The sequence below is a fragment of the Pezoporus flaviventris genome, unplaced genomic scaffold, assembly GCF_033815535.1.
Source record: "Pezoporus flaviventris isolate CSIRO_AGI_PZ_B2104156 unplaced genomic scaffold, CSIRO_AGI_Pfla_v1 ptg000037l, whole genome shotgun sequence".
In the NCBI taxonomy this organism is placed as follows: Eukaryota; Metazoa; Chordata; class Aves; order Psittaciformes; family Psittacidae; genus Pezoporus; species Pezoporus flaviventris.
In genome coordinates, this window is record NW_026892585.1 from 6632250 (window position 1) to 6653014 (window position 20765).

At 41.5% G+C, this 20765-nt stretch overlaps 2 protein-coding genes across 3 annotated transcripts in view; both read right to left on the minus strand.

Moving 5' to 3' along the window:
• Positions 1-20765, minus strand: part of CUL1 (cullin 1) — a 307965-nt gene that overhangs the window by 71930 nt on the left and 215270 nt on the right. The window lies entirely within an intron of this gene.
• Positions 1-20765, minus strand: part of RAMP3 (receptor activity modifying protein 3) — a 70886-nt gene that overhangs the window by 6657 nt on the left and 43464 nt on the right. The gene's annotated exons all lie outside the window — the stretch shown is intronic.

The following is a 20765-nucleotide window of genomic DNA, read 5'->3' on the forward strand; positions in this document are numbered from 1 at the left end:
TTGTAAAGTGTAGTTTACTCTCATGTCACTAAATAATGGGCATTGTGAGAGATTTACTCACTTGGGGTGAGAATCATAAATACATTCTGGTGTCCTTTGGAATAATTACCGATCTGCACCCTTGGCTTCACATCAACAGTGTCTGGGAAATGCAAGATGGATGAATAACCCTCACTGAAAACCCCAAAATGCACAACTATTACTAAATTGTTGTTCATTTCCTAAAGAGGCCAGGTTGGACAGGGCTTGGAGCAACCTCCTCTGGTGGAAGGTGTCCCTGTCCATGGCAGGGCGCTGGAAGTGGGTCCCTTCGAACCCAAACCAGTCTGGGATTCTATGAAAATGTAAATACAAAGAGCAACTGTAGATGTAAGCAGTAGTTTATAGACCTATTATCCATCTCCAGTGAGCAATAGAAACTATACATCAAGCAAATCTAGAACAAGGAGGGAAACAGCCTTGCAGCAGGTACTATGTTGTAAAGATCAAAAGTTTAGTAGCACTGGAATCTTACCAAGCCAGAAGCTTCTACTATCAAGTGTGCTTTGCCTTCTACCACTCCTGAGCTGTGTGTTAATGATTACTTAGTTGTAAACTCAGCCTGATTTGGAGATACACCAGTTCAGATGGGAAGTATTCTCTGAAGCCATCACTACAGCATGTCTACAGGAGACAGTTCCGTAACTCCCTTGAATTAGATAAAAATCAAAAGAGCAAGTGAAGGCAAATTCTAATCCCACAGACACTTAAGCGTCTGTATCCAACTTCTTATATGCACTGCATCCCCTAAGTAGCATCACCATCAGTGAGGATGTGTGGAAAAAGATGCCCTTCATCTTCATCAGTGAAGAGTCTGCACTGGTTTCAGATGCTTTCTGCCACCTCATGAATTCCCAGCTCTCCAGCCCAGAGAGAAACAGGGAATGGACTGTGGAGGGCACAGGAAAATACAGGATGCAAGAAAAGCACATGCAACCGGCATCCTGCAATCCAAACACCGAAATGCTCTGCAAATGTCTGGCTTGCAAAGGGTCATTCATGCACTGTATCTTCCAGATAAGAGTTTTGCTCCTTAGAGATGAGTACAACATTGCAGTGTCACTCTGCTCTATGCAGTGATCTGGCTCAGATATAGCATTATATACTATGCTATCGCATGAACATCAAATTATGGCAGAACATATTAGTTGATCATGAAGTCATCATGGACAAAGAATAAAATGAAGAAGGCTGAACTACTCCAAAGAAATCCTTGAGCCAGCTTTCAGAAGAAGAAATAGGTGATATTTTAGTGGTGAATATGGATTCTCCACAAAGGTGCCAAGTTGAGGCACATCCCCTCAGCAGTTTGACACAACAGGTACCAAGCTGGTGTGTTAATTAACACACCATCAAAAACTCTGCATTTCTGGCTTAAAAATGTGCAGTTCTTTATTGCAAGAGCAGGGTCCTCTGTGGCTCACTGCTTTTAAATCACCACTGCTCAGTTTTCAAAGTTGACTTGAATTACAGCTTTGATGCTACAGCACCTAATAGAGACCACAGCACCACAGCTCATTTTTGCTTAAGCTCCTGAGGCACAGCAATGCTGCCAGTTAACAAGTGCCTTGGTAAGCTGACATCCTTAGGTTTGCAGCAGCAACCCTGCTATCTCAGTTCAGAATGAGCTTACCATGTAACAGTGCAAACAGGACTGAGGATACTGAGGATTCAGGACTATTTTAGGAAGTCTTGATGCCTGCTCTCTGCACTGGTCCACCACCAGCAGCTATTGTAGTAACACTGACATTTGATGGGAAACAGAGAGAATAGCCAGGGGGAAAGAAGGGCCATTTGTTACTCACTGAAAGCTGAAAGAAGGCAGAGTCATTTTTAAAACAGGCTTCAGTGCTGTGAGCTGAAAATGACACCTCCTAATCCTAAATGATTCCTAAACCTTGAGAAGGCACAAAATGGTATTTGGAAGGAGTATGAGACTGTATGTGGAGGAAAAAGCACTAATTAAAGACGTACCTTGTTACTAGATTGTACCTTCCATTTAGAAATCTATGCTATTACAGCTAATAAAGATAACTTTTCCTCTTTCTTCTGTCTTGTGTGAAGGGTTGTTTGGGCTGTATTTGCTTGTTTAATACGTTGTGCTGAATTTTACAAGCTCAAGTGTGCACTGTGGGTCTGGAGGGACATGAGCCCTTATGAGATCTACCCCAATTGTTTAGAGACAGGTTTTTAAAACGAGTCAAATCCCTGAAATCAGTCACTAACAGTCCTTGAAATTAAGTGTGTTATTTTGCAGCCAGTAGAATACAGAACACTGGACACACATGAATTCCCTGGGAGGTACATGTAAATCCTTTCTCTTTCCTCTGCTTCTGGGGACAAGTAAAGTCTCTGTAGCTGAATTTCAACTACAATCATCCCCGAAGTGTTTGGGAATTCAGGTCATATAACCAGAAAGCAAGGGTGGTTCGACTTGGAACAGATGACAAGGTTTCTACACTGTGCTGTATTCCTCCTCCTCCAGCACCACGATGTATGCACCCTTCACAAACTGGTTCCTGTACGGCACAGCACTGAGCACCACAAAAACAGTGGCGGTTTGCCCTGCAGATGCTCATGGAGATGCTGCCAACCCAATCTGCGTGTGCTCATCAGTGAGACCTCTCTGTTGTGTGACCCGCTGTAAAATGAAGCTAAAATAGCATTACCGAACCTCACAAAAATACCGTGTAATAAAAGACAGTAAGGTCTCCAGTGACTACTGTAATAGGGACCGTATGTGTCATATACATACAGTTTAGATGGCCAAAAACTTCCCAAGTATTTAACAACAATCCCTGTATTATTTCTCTGGAGCCCCCAGCACAAGAAGGACGCGGACCTGCTCAGGCAAGTCCAGAGGAAGTCCTGGAGATGCTGCTAGGGCTGGAGCAGCTCCGCTCTAGAGCCAGGCTGAGAGAGCTGGGCTGGTTCAGCCTGAAGAAGAGAAGGCTCCTGAAGGGGAGACCTTAGAGCAGCTCCAGTGCCTGAAGGGGCTACAAGAAACCTGGAGAGGGGCTTTGGACAAGGGTCTGTAGAGACAGGACAAAGGGAATGGCTTTAACCTGACAGAGGGGAGATGGAGATGAGCTCTTAGGCAAAAGTTCTTCCCTGTGAGGGTGCTGAGGCACTGGCACAGGGTGCCCAGAGAAGCTGTGGCTGCCCCATCCCTGGCAGTGTTCAAGGCCAGGTTGAAAGGGGCTTGGAGCAACCTGCTCTAGTGGAAGGTGTCCCTGATTGTCGCAGGGGTTGGAACTGTATGAGCTTTAAGGTCCCTTCCTGCCCAAACCAGTTCAAGTCTATGATTCTGTGATTTGATTGATTGCCTTAAAGTATTAAAATGAAGCCCACGGTAGCCGTTTCTTCCTCTAATTCTAAATCCTGTTTGCTGTGCTGCTTAAACTGTAGGAAGCAGTTTGCTTTTTAAACAAAGCAAAGGAAGTCGTCTCTTTACAGTTTCTGCTATAAAAGAGACAGACATGTGGTGAACTTTCTGTACTAGTTCCCATCCGTACTCAAAAACTGAACCATGTAAATACCCGTGCAGTGACAGCAGGAGAGCAGATACCACTGAAAATGAATAAACACATAAACCCAGCATGGATAACTGGCTTTGTTTTGGTTTCAAAGTCAGAGGCCAGTTATGAAATAACTGCTCTAAATAAAGCTAAAATAAAACAACTGATTTCTAAATGAGGGATGGTAACAGAAAACAAGTATGCCACACTGCTCTTTCAGACACTGACTGATGTGCAAACCTCTTAGTGGTTTGTATTTTCTACTAATGGATACAGGCAAAAAGATACTGCAAATAATGCCTGTGTGTCATCTAATACCTTCATCCATTCATTTGCAAAGGAAGCAAACATCCACATTGTTTCCTTCACACAAGGAATCACAGTTTGCCCACCGCAGAGTAGTTCATGGCAGAACTGGGGACAGAGCATGCGTCTTCTGGGCTCAGGACCAGGCTCTGTGCACAATCCACACTGCATATGAGAACTCTAATTCTTACCCTGCAACTGGGGTGCTGAAAACCACCCTCTCCTTGTGAGATCTCCACTGTCTGAGCTATAAACACACACACAAAGCATGATTACATATGGCTGAATTCCATAGGAAACCAGGCCGGGAAGCATTACAAAGAAAGTGGAGCTCCAGAGAAGCTCAGTCTTTGGGGACTGTTTGGACAATGGAGCACCAGAACCTGCCAGAGGGGAATGGAAGGATGCCCTGAACTTCTTTGTGCTTTTCCCTCTGCACCTGACTGAAATACAGACAGGAAAGAAAAACGCTGTCCACGCTGAATACAGGGGGCAGAAAACAAAGCACAGAGTTACTGCTGAGCAGTTATCTAGGAATATACACAAAATAGCAACAGCCTGAAGGAGATCCCCAAGTGACAGACCCGAGCTTCTGGCTTCCAAGTAAGGAATATATGAACTACCATCTTTAATTCAATGTATAAAAGACACCCTGTACCTCAGCCCTGAGCATATGCAAGGGCTCTGCTCCCACAGAGTTCATGCGAGTTTTGGTACAAGCTCCAGTTTCATTTATGTTCCTGACACAGTAAGTGTCACACAGGTAACATCAATAGCACAGTCCTCAGGTGAAGGGGAGCTCAGTTACAGACTAATCCTTCATTCCTCTGCAAATGCACTGAGCTTGAGTTCTTCACCCAAAGATAAACCTCTGTCTCCGTTCAACAACTGGCTTGTAATCTTAAATTCTGCAAACCTCACTGGAGAAGTTTATGTTACATAAACTTGCATATCCAGACGACTTGAGATTGTACTTTTGAGACATGCTGCAAATAAGCCTGTAAAGGTGAGGAGGTAAAAGAGATTTAAGAATCCTTAGTACTTTTGTGACTACTTAAAGCTTGATTTTCACACCTACTCGTTCTCCCTGCCACAGCTTTTCATGAAAACCATGACCTTTGATGTGTGGGAAAATATACATTTCATAGCAGAAAAGAAGTGAGGATTCCATTTAACAATAGACCAGATATTTGAGTTCAGCTCAGCACACAAAAGAAATCTCAGTATGTTCTTTAAGAGACCAATAGCATTTGTGCCCTGAAGAAGCTGATCTTTCAGAGTGAACTCTGGGCACTGACTCTAGTGTTAAATACAGAAAACCACATGAGCACCTGGTAAGAGTTTCCACCCCAGTGACAGGCAGCGCTTGCGCACCAGGCCTGCTGCCCCATATGGGACACTGGCACTGTCTCCATCAACTCATCTGTGACCACTCCTCACTTCTCCAAGGACTGCAGAAGTGGTCCTTGCCAGACAAAAAGCAGGTTTTGTACTTGCCCATGGGTAGCTAGGGTCTGTATTTTCAACACATCAACACACTCCTCGCAAGGTCTGTTTTGGAAGCCTGCTCATCCTAAGATTATATGAAGCACTGCTGTGGTGGGTGTTACAAACTCATACTGCTTCTCCTCTCTCCGAGTGCATTTTCCCCACAATGCAGAAGCAAGCTTTGCTTTTGGATAGACAGATTATGCTGCTAGCTTTAAAGTAAGCAAAATGATGCAAGTGAGCAGCTTAAAAGACACAAACCTGCTAGAGCAGTCGAGTCTGCTGTTTGCCTGGGGCTCTGCTTGAACAGTCTCTAATACGTAGATCTCAAGGGCAAAACAAATGCATATGAAACCACAGACACCTTCCCTAACATTTTGGTCCCAACAAAATTCGTGCCAATTTGCAAGTGAAATGTGCACCTTCCCATCAGATTCTATAGCAATGAACTAGCCCCTAGTCCTTTGAGAATTAATCATACTATTAAACCAAACATATTAATACTGCTATTATTAACCTATTTCAAAATGTAGCTTAACAGCTAAATTACTATGGGTATTAACTGCTGCACTGGCAAACCAGTGTGGGAATGGTTACTGCAAAGCTGCAGCAATGTTCTCCTCAACTTAGGTTTAACAAAATGTAGTGTTCCCATAGGAACAGTTTCCTCCTTCAGCCAAATCACTGAAAAAATCCTAACCCTCAAGCTCAGCAATAGAAAGAACAAAATCACAGCTAAACCACAGACCCAGAATGGAATTCCTCAACAGTCATGTTTTATTGCTATTTAATCATCACTTCCAGACCCAGATAAAGGAGGTGGAGTTCTAGTGGAAAGAGCAGTAAAAAACCCTCCCTGTAAACAGACCCCATAACATGTCAAAGAACTCCCACCTTCAATAACATGAAGTGGCAAGGGACTGAATGGTATTAACCTGACCAAGCAGCAACATGATTGTTTCTCACTAATGATTCCCTGGAAAGAACTGAGGTAACTCTAGCACAGCAACTTTCCCTGCAACTATACTAATACAACGCTAGTCCATAACCTTTGTTCCTATGGTAAATGAAACACATATAAAAATATGTTCTATCTGTAAATCAGTTTATACTTAAGCAACTAAATTAATGCAGTGCAATGCAATTATTCCTTGGTAACTTTTAATTAGCCAGCCTGAATATTAGAAACAGTTTAGCCTTACCTACATGCACCTCAGAACAAGCCCGTGTACCGCGTGTGGTGCACACATCTTTGCTCAGCTCCGTTCTCCTGTGAAGTGGACTGGTATTGCTGCCAATCTACTTTGGGTTTAAAGGCAGGCAGTTGAGCTGACATTGTACTGCAGTGGGAGCTTTCATGTGGACACATCCTCCGCAAGACTCCTTTTCTTCTGAAACACAAACCTCAGGTCCCTGCTCAATTCCAAAAGCAGTGATTCATATGAATGAGAGGAAAACCTGTTTGCTTTCATCTGAGAAACAGGGATCTCATTTGCAGAACTGCAGCCAACAGTGAATGTCATGTCTTATTAGTAAACATATTTTCATGCTTCTGCAACGTGAGCTGTGTTTTCAGCACTACTTGGAAATGAGGAATAGCAAGTGGTAAGTGTTCCTGTTGATCAAGGCCTATCCCATTTATATTCAAAGCAACATCACTGAAAGTCTGAGGATCCCATAGCAACATTTATACAAGATTACTGAGCTGCTTGTTCCAAGATTTTTTCTATGACCCTCCAGGTTCTTTCAAGAAAAACTGAAAGCTGAATGTAAATGAATCCAATAAGCAAGGGAAAGGCGGTCTGGACATTTCCTTGATACCTTCAAATAAGCAGAGTCAGAGATAACAAAATTAAAGGACCCTAAATAATGTCAATGAAGGCTTAATTTTGAGTTCTTATTGTTATAAAATAGAGCTTTCCTTCCTGGAGTATTTCGAGTGCACAAAGCACTCTCTCTGTGCAGAAAACCTCAGCTGTGCCAAGCTTACCAATCAGCTGGTGACGCTGCATCCTCAGACATCAGCACCCCGATCACCAAAACCTCTTACACTTGTCACTCATGCCCTGCTCAGCCTTGCTCTTCACCTCGCAGCTGAAATGCCAAACAAGCGCCTGTGTGTCAGTAGAGAACACAAAGTACAACCTAACAGCGTGCTGGAAGGAGGAATTGTACAAAAGTACAAGATGGCTCAGAGGGTTTAATTGCATTAAACATCCTAAGTGAGGACAGTTACCTTGATACAAGGGCATGGTACTGAACAATTCAATACTGCTCAGCAGTGATTCTTTGTTAAGAAAAACAAATAAAATCCACACTTCCCCCAATATCAGCATCATGAATTCATATTAGATTATTACTTTGAAGCAGAATGGGTCTGATTGATAAATTCTGTAGAAGTACCAAGTACTCCCAAACCTGAGTAACATTGCATAGGTTTTGAAGAGAAGAAATATTTCATAAGGACAGTACTCTCAAAAACATTATGTCCTACCTGTATTTTGTTGTCTCTAGAATGGGAAAATTCTATCAATAGAGCACATTTTCAGTTTATCAGCAAGGACATCACATAGAATTGTTATTTTAGTCGAGGTATCACATGCTGCAGTTTTGTTAGAAGCCTCTAATGAAAGGGAATTACAACAGCCAATACTCAGAGTCCTAAGTCACAGGGAGCAGAACTGCTGCAGTAGCCTGTTCTCTCACTTAGCATTTAACAGTCTCCAACTACTGACTGCTTTTCATGGGGAGCAAGTAACACATTTCTGCTTGGTAAGACTTAAAAGCAAAGCTTTTCTGCCAGTGAACCAGAAAGCTGAAGGGACTGCTGCTAGAAAGCAGCTTTTTTGCTCCCATGATTTACATGACAGTTTGCATGGGGATAAAAGGCTGCTTCAGTTGATGATTAATTCCCCCCTAAAAACTGAAAAGACAAAATAGGTGCATGTCAGTTGTCACCAGTTTTCCAGCCTTATCTATCAGGTGGGTATATTTTCTTTAACCTTACTTTTCTCACCAACATACCTGTAGAAACCCTTATTACTCTTTGCATCTCTAGCCAATTTCAGCTCCAACTGTACCTTCGCTTTCCTGATAGCATCACTACACATCTGGGCAGCATCCCTGTATTCTTCCCTGCATACACGTCCCTCATTCCACTGCCTGTGCATTTCCTGCCTACGCTTTCATTTGACCAGGAGGTCCTTACTCAGCCACGCTGGTCTCCTGCCTTCCTTGCCTGATTTCTTACACATAGGATATATCCTTAAAGAGCTGCCAGGTCTCTTTTGCTCCTTTATCCCTGCGGGCAGTTTCCCAGGGGGTCCCATCTAATTACTTGAGCAACTGGAAGTTTGCTCTCTGAAGATTCATGGCCCTGACTCTACACTTCACCTGGCCCATATCCCTCACGAGAGTGAATTCCAGAAGGGCATGATTGCTGCTGCACGGGGCTGCCACCAATCTTGACCTTGACATGAAGATTGCCCTGTCTGTTTCCAATGACCTTGTGAGCCTCAGTCGGAGTGTGGCTACAGAGATGGCAGCAATGCCATCTTTGTCAAACAAAAAGCACTCTTTGTAAAGACCGAACACTCTTTGTAAAGCAAAAAGCAACAGATGAAATTCTCTTCTCAGACAAGAGTATCAGTCAAGAGCTCCTTTAGAGAGGCACTCCAGCTACTGACTGTTTCAGCAGCCTCCTAAGGATTTGAAGGCTGAGAAGATGCATCCACTTGAGGTTCTTTCTGAAGTTGAATAGCTCCTCAAGATGATGCTGTGTTCTGGACCCTCACATGCACACCTGCAGTGCTGACATGCAAATAATATAAAATCAGAACCTTTACAGAACCAGAGAGGTTTTGTTTCCAAAGAGATGTTTTATTGTGGCTGTTTGTCTTCCCCTTTCTAGTTTGCTTTCCAAGACCCACGAAATGCTGGGTGGTTACATCAGAGTGCCTAGCCCCTGAATCCTAAACTCTAACATCTGCAGTTTGGATAGAGCTTCCAGGCAATTCTGTTGTGAATTAAGGCCTGTGTTTCCAGCACTCATCAAACACCTTGTCCACTATTCCTTAGTGTCTCTTGTTCCTGTTGTCTGGTACAAGCTTCACAATACTTTCTATGTAATAAAGCAACTTCTAAAGCTGTGTTGAGGCCTGTCCCATGTCAATTGAGCCACTGTCCAGTGCCCTCAAACTCGTACTGAGACTAAACCGGAGACCTAACCCTCAACTATAATAGTTCCTATAGCCTAGTAGAAACAGTGAAGCAGTGGTCAGCTCAGTAAGAGGAGAAAAGTTCCTCCTGAGAAGGGGAGAGAGGAGGCATCAGAACAGGTAGTCTATACTGTAGTAGGACAGGAAAGAGATGGAAATAATAATAAGAGAGGCAAAAATTACCCAGTCCCTATCCACGACCAAGCTCTGAGACAGGCAAAGAGATTTCACCCATCACCAGAATATACACGTATCCTTCAAGAGATAACAGTTGACTACAAGTAGCACAAACCATTGCATACCTATCCCAAACAGTCAAACAAATCAGGCTTGTGTTTCTCTAAGTTAAATGTAAACTTTAGGACTCCTTACTTATGGCTCAGGTTTCAAACTTTCTGTCCAGTTGACAGAATGAAAGCCCTTCATCTTCTTGAGTTTCTCATGAGAGGAGACGACATGTTTCTGGAGTGAGCATTCAAACACATTACATGTGTTCTTGTTGCTGTACTCATCAGTAGTCAAGATTTTACATCTAAAATGTCAATCCTTGTGCTAGCACATGGAAGGGAAGCAGGAAGCACTCCCAAATTCAGACCCAAAGGTCCGAATATCTTTTCATTTCTAGTAAATACTTCTCAGTGCTGCAAACCAAAGGTGCACAATCTCTGCTGCCTCATCTGCTTTTTCTCTAGTACATTCAGCTTTCTCCATCCAATTCAGATTATTTCACAATAGGTCAAGGCAAAGGCAAAATCAGACTAAGATCTGGTATTTTTTCTCTCCCATCTGCTTTACCTCTCCCTTCAATCTCATTAGAAGTACCATTAGCATTTCCTAGCGCATATCCTCCTTCAAAGGCCAGAAATGACAGAGATGAGAGCCCTGAGAAGCTAATAACACCATCTGAAGGTGTATTCCCACTATTTCTTGTCAGGTCAGATTTCATAGCAAACTTCTGCATGCTTAGAAATTAGTCTGCCTTTATAGTCAGTGGAGACACTGGAATAACTATAGGGTATGATGTATATGATATCTCTTAAGACACCTAGCTTCTGCTGACTAGGAAGGGGGTCCAGGACAACTAGTACATTGGATGGATGAGTCCCACAGCTGTTCTGTGTAACAAAGAAAGCAGCATCACAAAAAAGCATCACAAAAGGCAAGAATTACACTCAAATATGCCACTGTCAGTGATGGGGAAACATGCAACCAATATGCTATCCTTGTATCTACCTGAGTTCATCTCCTTTCCAGAAACATTACCATCAGAGTCACCATTTGTTCACACAATCTTAGCTCCAGTCAGCCCAAGTGCAAATGCTCTTGGTGCATGCAGGTATTCAAGAGATATCAGTCATCTGTTGAAGCAATTTTGGTTTCTCCCAAACACATCAGTCTCTCTGTTCATTCACTTTGTAAAGTTTGCTATGACTAGTGATGGATTTGTCAGCACTTTTCTCCAAGTGTTCCAACTCCATGCTAACGCCGTTATCCCATTGGTGCTTCCAAAATTAAAGGCTCAGCCAGCTTCAGTTCAATCCTGCAACACACTGGGAGGAGCCAGAGTCAGTGGGGAAGAGCCAGTCCCTAGCCCGGTGCCACTGTGAGCTAGTCAATAGCATCTCACTCCCTGTATCATCTCAGCAGCTCCAGGCTGTTCTTTCCATCTAGAGGAACCAAGCTGACACGCAAGCAGAGAAAATGTGGCTGTGATCCAGATCAGTGCTACACAGCTGGGCCTCCCAACAGCTATTCCAAACAGGCACCTGCGAACACAGTCATTTTTCTGACCAGCAGACAAAAACTCACAGGGAAAGCAATAACAGAAGAGCCCTCCTCATTCGTTCCAGCTTACATCTCCAAACAACTGCTTCGGTTCCATTTTTAAGAGGATAATAAAGGATATTAAAGTGTCATCTGCTGAGTGAAAGCTGTTATTAGATTCCACTTAGTCCAAAGTAGCACAAGCCTTTCATAACACCACAGCATCATTTCTTAAAGTGAAAACAGGGAAAATAAATATCTGACGATACCCAGCTGTGAAACAGGAAGCATGGGTCAACCAAGTTTACACTTTTGAGAAACAGCATGTCCACAGAGTGAAAAATACATCAAATAAAAACCCCAATCCATATGCTTCTAAGTTGAACTTTCTATCTTTCCCATACCCCTCCTTACTTAATTTGTATGAGCATGCCAAGAATGTAGACTTTTTTTCTTTATGGAAAATGGGTTTATATACACTAATAAAATCACTGTACTTACAAAATCCATTTGCTTTCGGAGGAGAGTGGTAGTTGTTTCCTATTCCAAGCAAAACACAAATAATAAGGGTCAAGAAGCAGGTGACCAATTGCAGACCTAGATATGTATTAGGTATATATACTTCCCAGTAATATGGTGCAAAAATCCATTATAGATTACAGTGAATTGCTTCTGAAGCTGCCTTTCTGCAGATCAAAATCAGACTGAGAGCTTCAGTGACTCCCAGTCGGACAGGCTCCATAATGGAAGCAGACACAGAAACCAGTTCCAGATGCCAGAATGCTCATTTTAACTTTTCTATGTCTCTGGTGCAACCTGATACTCACATTAATATGAAATGGTACATTTTAGCAGTCAGTGGAATGTATGAAGGACATTTGTGTACCCAAGAGAAATGCAGAACATCAGTTTCTTGAAAGCTCAAGAGTGGTGCTCTTAGTTGTTCATCTCTGCACTATGCCTTGGCAACCTTTGTTCTTTCCAGCCCTTATATACTCAGATCTTACCACAGAGAAGATCTTTAATTTTACAGAGCTCTCTTTTACCTATATCATAAGTACTATAGTCATCTCATGCATTGCATCAAGTTTGTCCATGAAGCTAGCAACATACAGGTTGCCCAAACAAGTGGTGAATGCTCCATCCCTGGCAGTGTTCAAGGTCAGGCTAGACAGAGCCTTAGGCGACATGGTCTAGCATGGGGCATCCCTGCCCATGGCAGGGGTTGGAACTGGATGATCTTAAGGTCCTTTCCAATCTAAACCGTTCTGTGATTCTATGATATATGTCAGCCTTTTGCAAACTATATGCCAGGCTGAAGAAGGTGACAAATCCCTATAAGAGCGCAGAACACTGCTTTTTTTTGTCTTGGAACTACTTTCCAACACTGAATTATAAACTGTTGTGCAAAGATAAATAGAAATGCCAGAGCCTTGTCAATTAACCATGTAAAATACTTATTTTAAAGTACTGTTATATAATAAACTTCTGTAATTGAAACAAGACCCTGAATATAGAACAAATGGGTAGTATTAATTCGTACCTCATTGTGCAGTCAACAGTTAATCACAGGACTAATACTTCATGTAGCTTGAAGCAAGCAAATCTATTTTCTTTGACTCTGCTGGGTTAATCTGTGTTGGTTTATATGTTTGCGGTTGGTTGATGCAGTTAGAAAACAAAAATGTACAAACTGTCTTGCAAACCAGAACAGAAGAACCACAAAAGTTGGGATTATGCATTCATTTTCATAACACATTTATTGTCTTTCATTTTCACCGCCTCTAAAAATAGACTGTCCATGATATTTGCATTGCATAATTGATACCAGTCTATCACTTATGCCATATTGTTTTACCACTGAGTAACTTTAGACAGAAAACTTATGTACTGCTTATTTTGAAATATGACCTTTTGTAATAAGCTCCACGAAGATAATTTTCTATTACCGATCTTTCCACAGTAAAACTCAGAGGGCATAAAAGGTGTTGAAAGGGCCAGGGCCTATCAGCTGACAGCCATGAGATTCAACAGCAGAGTGCTTTCTAACATCCCCTCTAAATGGCCTACAGTATCTTTTGCAAGTGGTTTATCCATTCGGATCATTATATTCATGTATTTTGAACTATTTATTACTTGACTTACTTTACCAAGTGCTGACATACCGATCCCACCTTGTAAGTACAAGCTACCAGCCATTAGTCTGATGCATCTGCAGCAGTACACATCAGTTTGATGCACAGCACCCTCACTGAAATATTGCCTGTGATGCCTTTTGGTGACCTTAACTTCACCAGTGTTGGAAACTCTCCAGAACTTAAGGCAGAAATTATCGATATATACATTGGTGACCTTTTGGCAAATGCCAGATTTCACTCTCTTCTTAAAAACAATGACTCATGACAAATGTAACAGACGTCAAAACTTGTTGGCAAAAACCACCTGAAAAATTGAAATCTGATATTAAAAATGGAAGAGTTTTCAGCTGTTGGTAATGAAAAGGTCACACAGTGACAGAACTTGCACACAGATTTGCAACATTCTCTGTAAACTGAAGAACAGGAAAGTTTGGGCTCTTAGAAACTTTAAAGAGATGGAGAATGGGCTATAAAACCACACTATTTTGGCATGATAGAATCATCTCTTTCTCAGTGGCAGACACAAGGTATCCAGTGGTTTAACAATAAAGAAACAATTATTCTTGATTGGAGAACAAACTCCACTCATTTTCTCTTCTCCCCATGCCACAGTATTGGTATCCCAAGGCTGAGGTTTTTGTAGGCTGTGATCACATGTGTTGTGGAATAAACAGTAAATAACATTGGGTTTAGTTCAACAAACCTGAGCTCCTGGAATTGTGTGTATTTAACTCGGCAGCCTCCCAGAAGATTGGCCAATTTCTCCTTATCCTGTGCATTCACCCATTTACTGGTTTCAAGGAAGCTCTTCAAAGCAAGGTTTCCCTTGCAAATAGCCCGATTTTTCAGTGTCTAAACCAAAACTCATCAAATGTAAATTTGACAAGGCTTTCCTAGCTGACAATAGCTTTCCTAGCCATTACTATGATGCGTGGCAGAAACAGTGATGGCTTTACACAGAATTCATAAATTCCAGTGTCCTTAATACATCATTAAAATTTGGAAGTCAGAATAATTCATTTAAAATTCAGTGTCCATTAGTGTTTTTAATCCCCCTTCTGCATAATGTAAGTGGCTACAGCAGACAGAGATTTGGGAGCAGATTGCTGTAATGCTGCACTGAAGTGAGTGAAAATGCTAGAAATGAGTGTCCAAAGCCACAAGCCTATTCAGTCCCGCATCTGGAATTATCAAATGTAGATTTCATTTTCATAGCCATGATTTGTATAAAGTATCTTTCCCACTCCTATGTAGCAAGGAATTAAAAATGTAACTGCATAAATAACCATATTTCAGCCTCCACATCTACCAGGAAGAAAGCAATTATGTGGCAATGGAGTGTTCTTGCCTCATGTGGAATCCTGGTCTCTGAATTCAAGCTTTACGCACATTCATCAGGACATACTCTTAGCTACATGGTATACTCCAAAGCTAATATATTTTGTATGAAAGTAATGGAGATTCATCTGAAATGTAGTTCCTCTTTTAAGATGTTCTAAAATCCTCAATCAGGGACAAGCTGTGCCTTTGCATTAACTTCACAGCAATTTTGTGGCTAGAATGGCTGATCCCAAACAGGAGGTGAGTGTATACATTTTCAGCGCATCCCTGCATCTGACAACCTTGTGAGACTTTATAGTGGGGGGTGTTATTTCCATTGTTTTAAATAATGGATAGCAAACGGTATTATTTATATTGAAAAATTGCTGCTGTCAGCTACCAGCACGATGGCAACACAACTGTTGAAATATGATGTTCTTTTTCTTGCACACACCTAACTGATTTATAAGCTTTGCTTTGCTTTGGAAAAGGAAGGTATGAGTCACTGAAGGAAAAAGAATAGATTCTTGGGGGTAATGATTACCAACCTGGTTTTGCCACTGCCGCCATGACCTCTAGGAGGTTTTAGAATGATTTTTTAATACAAAATGACTGTAAGCTTTGATATATGAAGAGGTGGAAGAAATACACAGGTAGAAAGGATGAAATACCAGCATTATCTGCCTTTCACTGAGAGCTTAAAAAGAAATCAGTAACTGTATCTGCATGAGAAGCCCAAAGGAAACCCGTTCTATTATACCACAGCAGTCCTTGTTTTACTATGCCACACCAAACACCTAATAGTAAATAAATTACATTGACATGAGGCCAGATAAAGTGCAGGTTTCTCCAGTCTTCCTTCACAAAGACACTAAGCTGACATGGAATATTTTCTTCTACAGAATCTGGCCTGACAAAACTGGGAGGGTTTACAGCAGGCTAAATAAGGAATTTTGGTTCTCTTCCCCAGTAAATCTTTAGAGGGGGGAAAGGGAATTCTTCAGACACACACAGAACATTAGGGGAAAACATTGCAGAAGATAACCCGGACACCAGAAAATACAGTGAGCTTTTGTTCTGCAAGCACATTTGTGATTTGCAGCGTTTTCACCCAAGATAAAGCATAACCAATGTAACTTGTCTATCAGGATATAAATCCTAACACCAATACAGACACACACCCCTCTACATGGTGTGTGTCTGTATCCCCTCTACGTGGCACAAGTGAGGAAGAGTGAGCCTCCCTTTCATCAGTACTGTTCTGGATCTAAAATCACGTGTGCTGGCCACTCAAAGGGCCAGCTCCAGGCAGCCCCAGTTTGCTCTTCACGTGAGAAAATCACATGCAAATATCCAGAACTGAGGCTTTTCTCTTAAATGCTGAACAGAACGAGCCGAAGGTGCCCACTTTCTGTGAGGCAAGTTTCTGTGGGAAGAAATCAGCCCACACAAATCAGTGCCTCACCTTAGCTGCAAAACAAAGCCAGTGGTTTGTCTGAGATTTCCACAGTACATTCCCCTTGTACAGCTGTTTTGACATTAGCAGCTGGATGCAATCACCACCCAGCAGCTGGATCAAACTTCCTGCAGCAGTCAATGGGGAAGATATAAAAAACCTTATACAACCAACCAAGAAAATGACTCAGTTTGGAGGGCTCTTACATACACCCTCAGCCAGCAGATGTTATTAGCTCTGAGCTTTAAGAACTGGGGACATACAATTTCACTTTGGATTGCACATGTTTCTTCCCATTTGTTTTCCCATTGATCTTAATGTCATCTGGCATTCTTTTCTTTAATGTTTTACTGTGTTTCTTTGAAAACTAGACACTTAGTAGTAGTATAGTTTAGTTTAGTTGGGCCAAGTTGTAACAGGCAAAACTCCCTTTGACTTTAAAATTGAGCAACAGCTTTAGGATTATTTTTCCAGCAGATTAGATCAAGTTTGGCTCTAGTCAGACGTATCTTTTTTCCTTAATTCCTTTTTCAAATCTTCAACATCTGTACAGAACATGGTCGACTCCTTTGTCATCTTCAATGGGACTAAAGCCTATTGCTTCTGTTTATAGAATACATTTTTGATATACAGTGTTCTGGGAAGTCTACACTGAGGCTGTACTGAAAATACAATGGTTGCTCAGCATGAAGATAGACCTTGGGCTATGCTCACAGCAGAGCAGGGAGTTCCACCAGGTACACGCACATACTTCCAATGAATCAGCTTCAGACACAGTTTTGCCCTCTCCTATACTTTTAAGGACTCAAAACTTATAAAAGTACAACTGTAACATCTTCCAAGTGCCACAGGTCAGAGTCACACAGCCACTGCCTCACAGTGAATTAGGGGCTCTCTGAGCTACGAAAACAGGCTTGATGTGGTAGAAAAAAGTCTGGACTGTAGGAAGAGGTCTGTTACAGTCAATACTTCTGAAACAGAAAAGCATGTGTTACATGCACTGCTTTGCTAGAACTCTCTTCCTAAACAAATATTGCTATTTCACCCTCAGCCTCTTGATTCACAAGGTAGCAGGTATGTTCCTTTACACACTTGTGAGGTGACTGCGGCGAGAGTGGTATTGGCCTGAAATAGTGCAATGTCTTTCTTACACCAAAACAGACAACACTTGACTAGGTCAAAGATAACAACAGGATCCTGCATTTTAGTCCATTACCAAATAAATGTTAGTGAGGCTGCTCTGTCCCTTCAGGAAACGTTTAGAGAACTGGAAACTCTAGAAATTACATATCAGCACTATCTTTTGGGGATTAAGTTATCAATTGTTATTTCATTTACTGATTCAGCTAAAGAAAAGCACTCGATAGTTTGCTTTGGATCCATGAGAAGTTAGTTTGGGGATGCACTCCTCAGACAACTCCTGGCTGGCATGACTATGCAGAGATTTCAGTTAAAGAAAGGACTGCTGGAGTGACAAGATGTTTAAGGATACAACTGAGTAAGTGCGCAGCAAAAGACATGCAAAATATGTAGCCATCCATTTCCCTTTGACTAAAGGAAGGTCTTTGAAGGAAAATCACTTTCTGGGCTCATTTGCCATCACTGTCCCTAATGACATCAGAAAGACTGATGGGCTCTACTCAGAGACAGATGCTCTTTTCACTGTATCTTTCCCTGTCCTGTATCATGCAGCATTCTGCCCTCATTTTGATTTCCTGATATGCTAGCCTGAGTGTTGGCAATAGGGTCATGTTCTTCAGTGGCATCTCCTGCTCAGTGACCCAGATACACAATGTGCATCTTTTGCCCAAAACAGGTTCCTTCTGACAGCTCAGTAAATAAAGCCCCAACTCTTAACATTTCAAAGAAAAGAGGTGCTTTAGTTTGAACCCATTACCCCTTGTCCTATCTCTACAGTCCCTGATGAAGGGGACTTACATGTGATCATTATACATTTCCAGCAAGGTCAATATCAGCTATGAGCCTAAAACTCTGTTACTGGTTTCTAGTGCCACACGAGGACCTTGTCTGTTTAAACTCAGTCAAAAGGCTTCTTTTTAAAGAACATGAGTTTGTTAAGAATAAAGTTAATAAATAATGGAGCTGTCAGAAGATCTTACAGTATAATTAAGTTACAACAAATTGAAGTCACTGAGATGTCTCTCACAACTATTTGGCTGAACAGTGAAGCAATGCGGATACGGCTATTTACAATCCCATAACCAAGGACAGCTATTTACCCCAAAGTGCTAAAACTCCTCCATAGAATTCAGAAAAGAAGCAGATTTCCATAAAACATTACATTTATAAGATACGAAACCAAATTTTGTAAGAGCTTTGTAAGTGAAAAGCACCATGCAGAAATTACTGCATGAAGAAACAGCTTCCTTCATAGTAAACTCAGTTTTAAGCCACTATCTGATCCAGGCTAATTTTTATTGCTGGAGGCTAGATGTAACATCAGGGTAAACTAATACTACCAGGTTTAAATATCTGAATTTTAAGTGACCATGGCAAAAAATACTGGTTTTCTCCTGATTTGTCAGAATACTTCAAATAAAGAAGAACAGGAAGAAATTACTCTGCATTCTTCTTATATAAAGCATGACACCAAATCACATTGCCTGTTCTCAAAAGAGTAAAATTCTTAAAGTTAGATGTAAATGTGCTGTTTCTTCAGTGCAGTGAACCCTTAAGACAAGTTTGCAATCACACTGATAACGCTTGATTAATACTTGAAATAAATTCCAAAGCGGACTCATCCCTTTACTCTCTCCTAAGCTTGATCTTGAAAGATAAGTGATAGAAAGAAGTTTTTTTTTAAATGTATAATGTAAAAATGTAAAGGATTTTTCTTTTGGAAGAGACTGGAATTCTTCTGGTACTGCATATAGGGAAAAATGAACAAAGCCTCAGACTGACCCATTTCTTCAGACAAAACAATCTTCACAGATAGGCAGGAGTTTTCTTGTACAGGGAATGAAAATGACACCAAAGGGGAAGTGCAATCAGAAAAGATAAAAGCAAGGCAGATTCTTAACTCTCATTGAAGATCAGGAGAACTCAGAGACTTCAGTCACCTCCAAACTTTGGACAAATCATGTACCAAAATGTTTGAACTCTTGAAGAAATATTAGTGTAAGGCTTGTGAAAAGCTGCCTCTTTCTTCATCTGCATTAGCAAAGGCAGATTCTAACATTTTCACTCCTGTAATGTATTTTCACTCCCCCATTCCTTTCTCTGCTGTAAATAGGCCCATTAGTTGAGGACACATCAATATGAACACAAACTCTGTTTTGTTATTATAATACAACTGTAATGAAAATTAAATGGAGCAAAATTACAGTTCTTCCTGCAAAACAAGTAAACCAAGTGGTATCTAGAGGAGTTTCAAAATTAAAATCATTACCACATACTGTGCAAATATTTGTTAATAACTTTAGCAGTAGCTGCATTGCAAGGATTTTCTTTACCTTTGCATAAGCACATCTCTCTGTCAGATTTGAAGGCAGTTTCTGGAAGCTGGATAAAGACCTTATCTCCTTTTGCTCTTCCCCACGGTGGGAGACAGCTGCACGAGTGCATCTTTCACTCCAGTGCCATGAGTTTTAAGAATATACCTTGTAGAAGGCTGCAAGGCTGTAATGTCATCTAAGGTGTGCAAATAAAAGTGCTAAGAAGTAACAGTATCTAAGTGGTTAATACGCTGTCAGATTAATGAAATGGGTAGGACATGTCAATACAGATGTCAGTGGTAGAGAAACATGGGGAACTGCTGCAACGTAGCACAGCAGTCCAGCATTTCATTATCTATTGTGTCTACTGGTCATCCACTAGTTAAAATCTTGCATAAGGTGGCTGCAAAAGTTTGCATCACCTGAGGTGATACTACATAGGATACAAGACCAACAGCCATATGAGACAAGAAGATACTTGGGGCTATTTGATGCTGTGACAGACCTGGTGACAGCTAGCTTATGGCCACCCTGCCTCAGGAGCATCCCCTGAACCATTACAGTGCAGTTTCAAACCCAGGAAGATGCTCTGCTTCAGGCTGGCTTATAGCACACTTATTCACTTGAGTCTCATTTGTTGAAGTGCTGAATGCCTGCAGTTCCCTCTGATTCCAGGGGGTGTAGAGGATACTCCGTGCTTTCGAAAACCGAGTATTATGCATGAGCACACATGCTCTGAAGAATCAAAGGCTCCACAAAGCCAAAACTACCATCAATTCCACAAGCCCACTGCGTTCCCTGCAGAGCAGAGTTTTAAGTGTGCAGCTTTATAGAAAAAACATATTACTTAAGTCACACTTGTCTAAAGTGTACAGAGATACAGATTAAATACAAACACAGTTGTCTGAGGTAAAAGCAATAGCAGCTAGTATTCATTAGCCCACTGGGTGATTCTCATTTAAGTGGTCGATTTTGTGCACTCTTTGAGTTAAGAGTTGGACCTTTCTGTGTGCATGTGGCCATACTTCAGGGACTTAAGAGCTACAGCTTAGCCCTCTGCAACA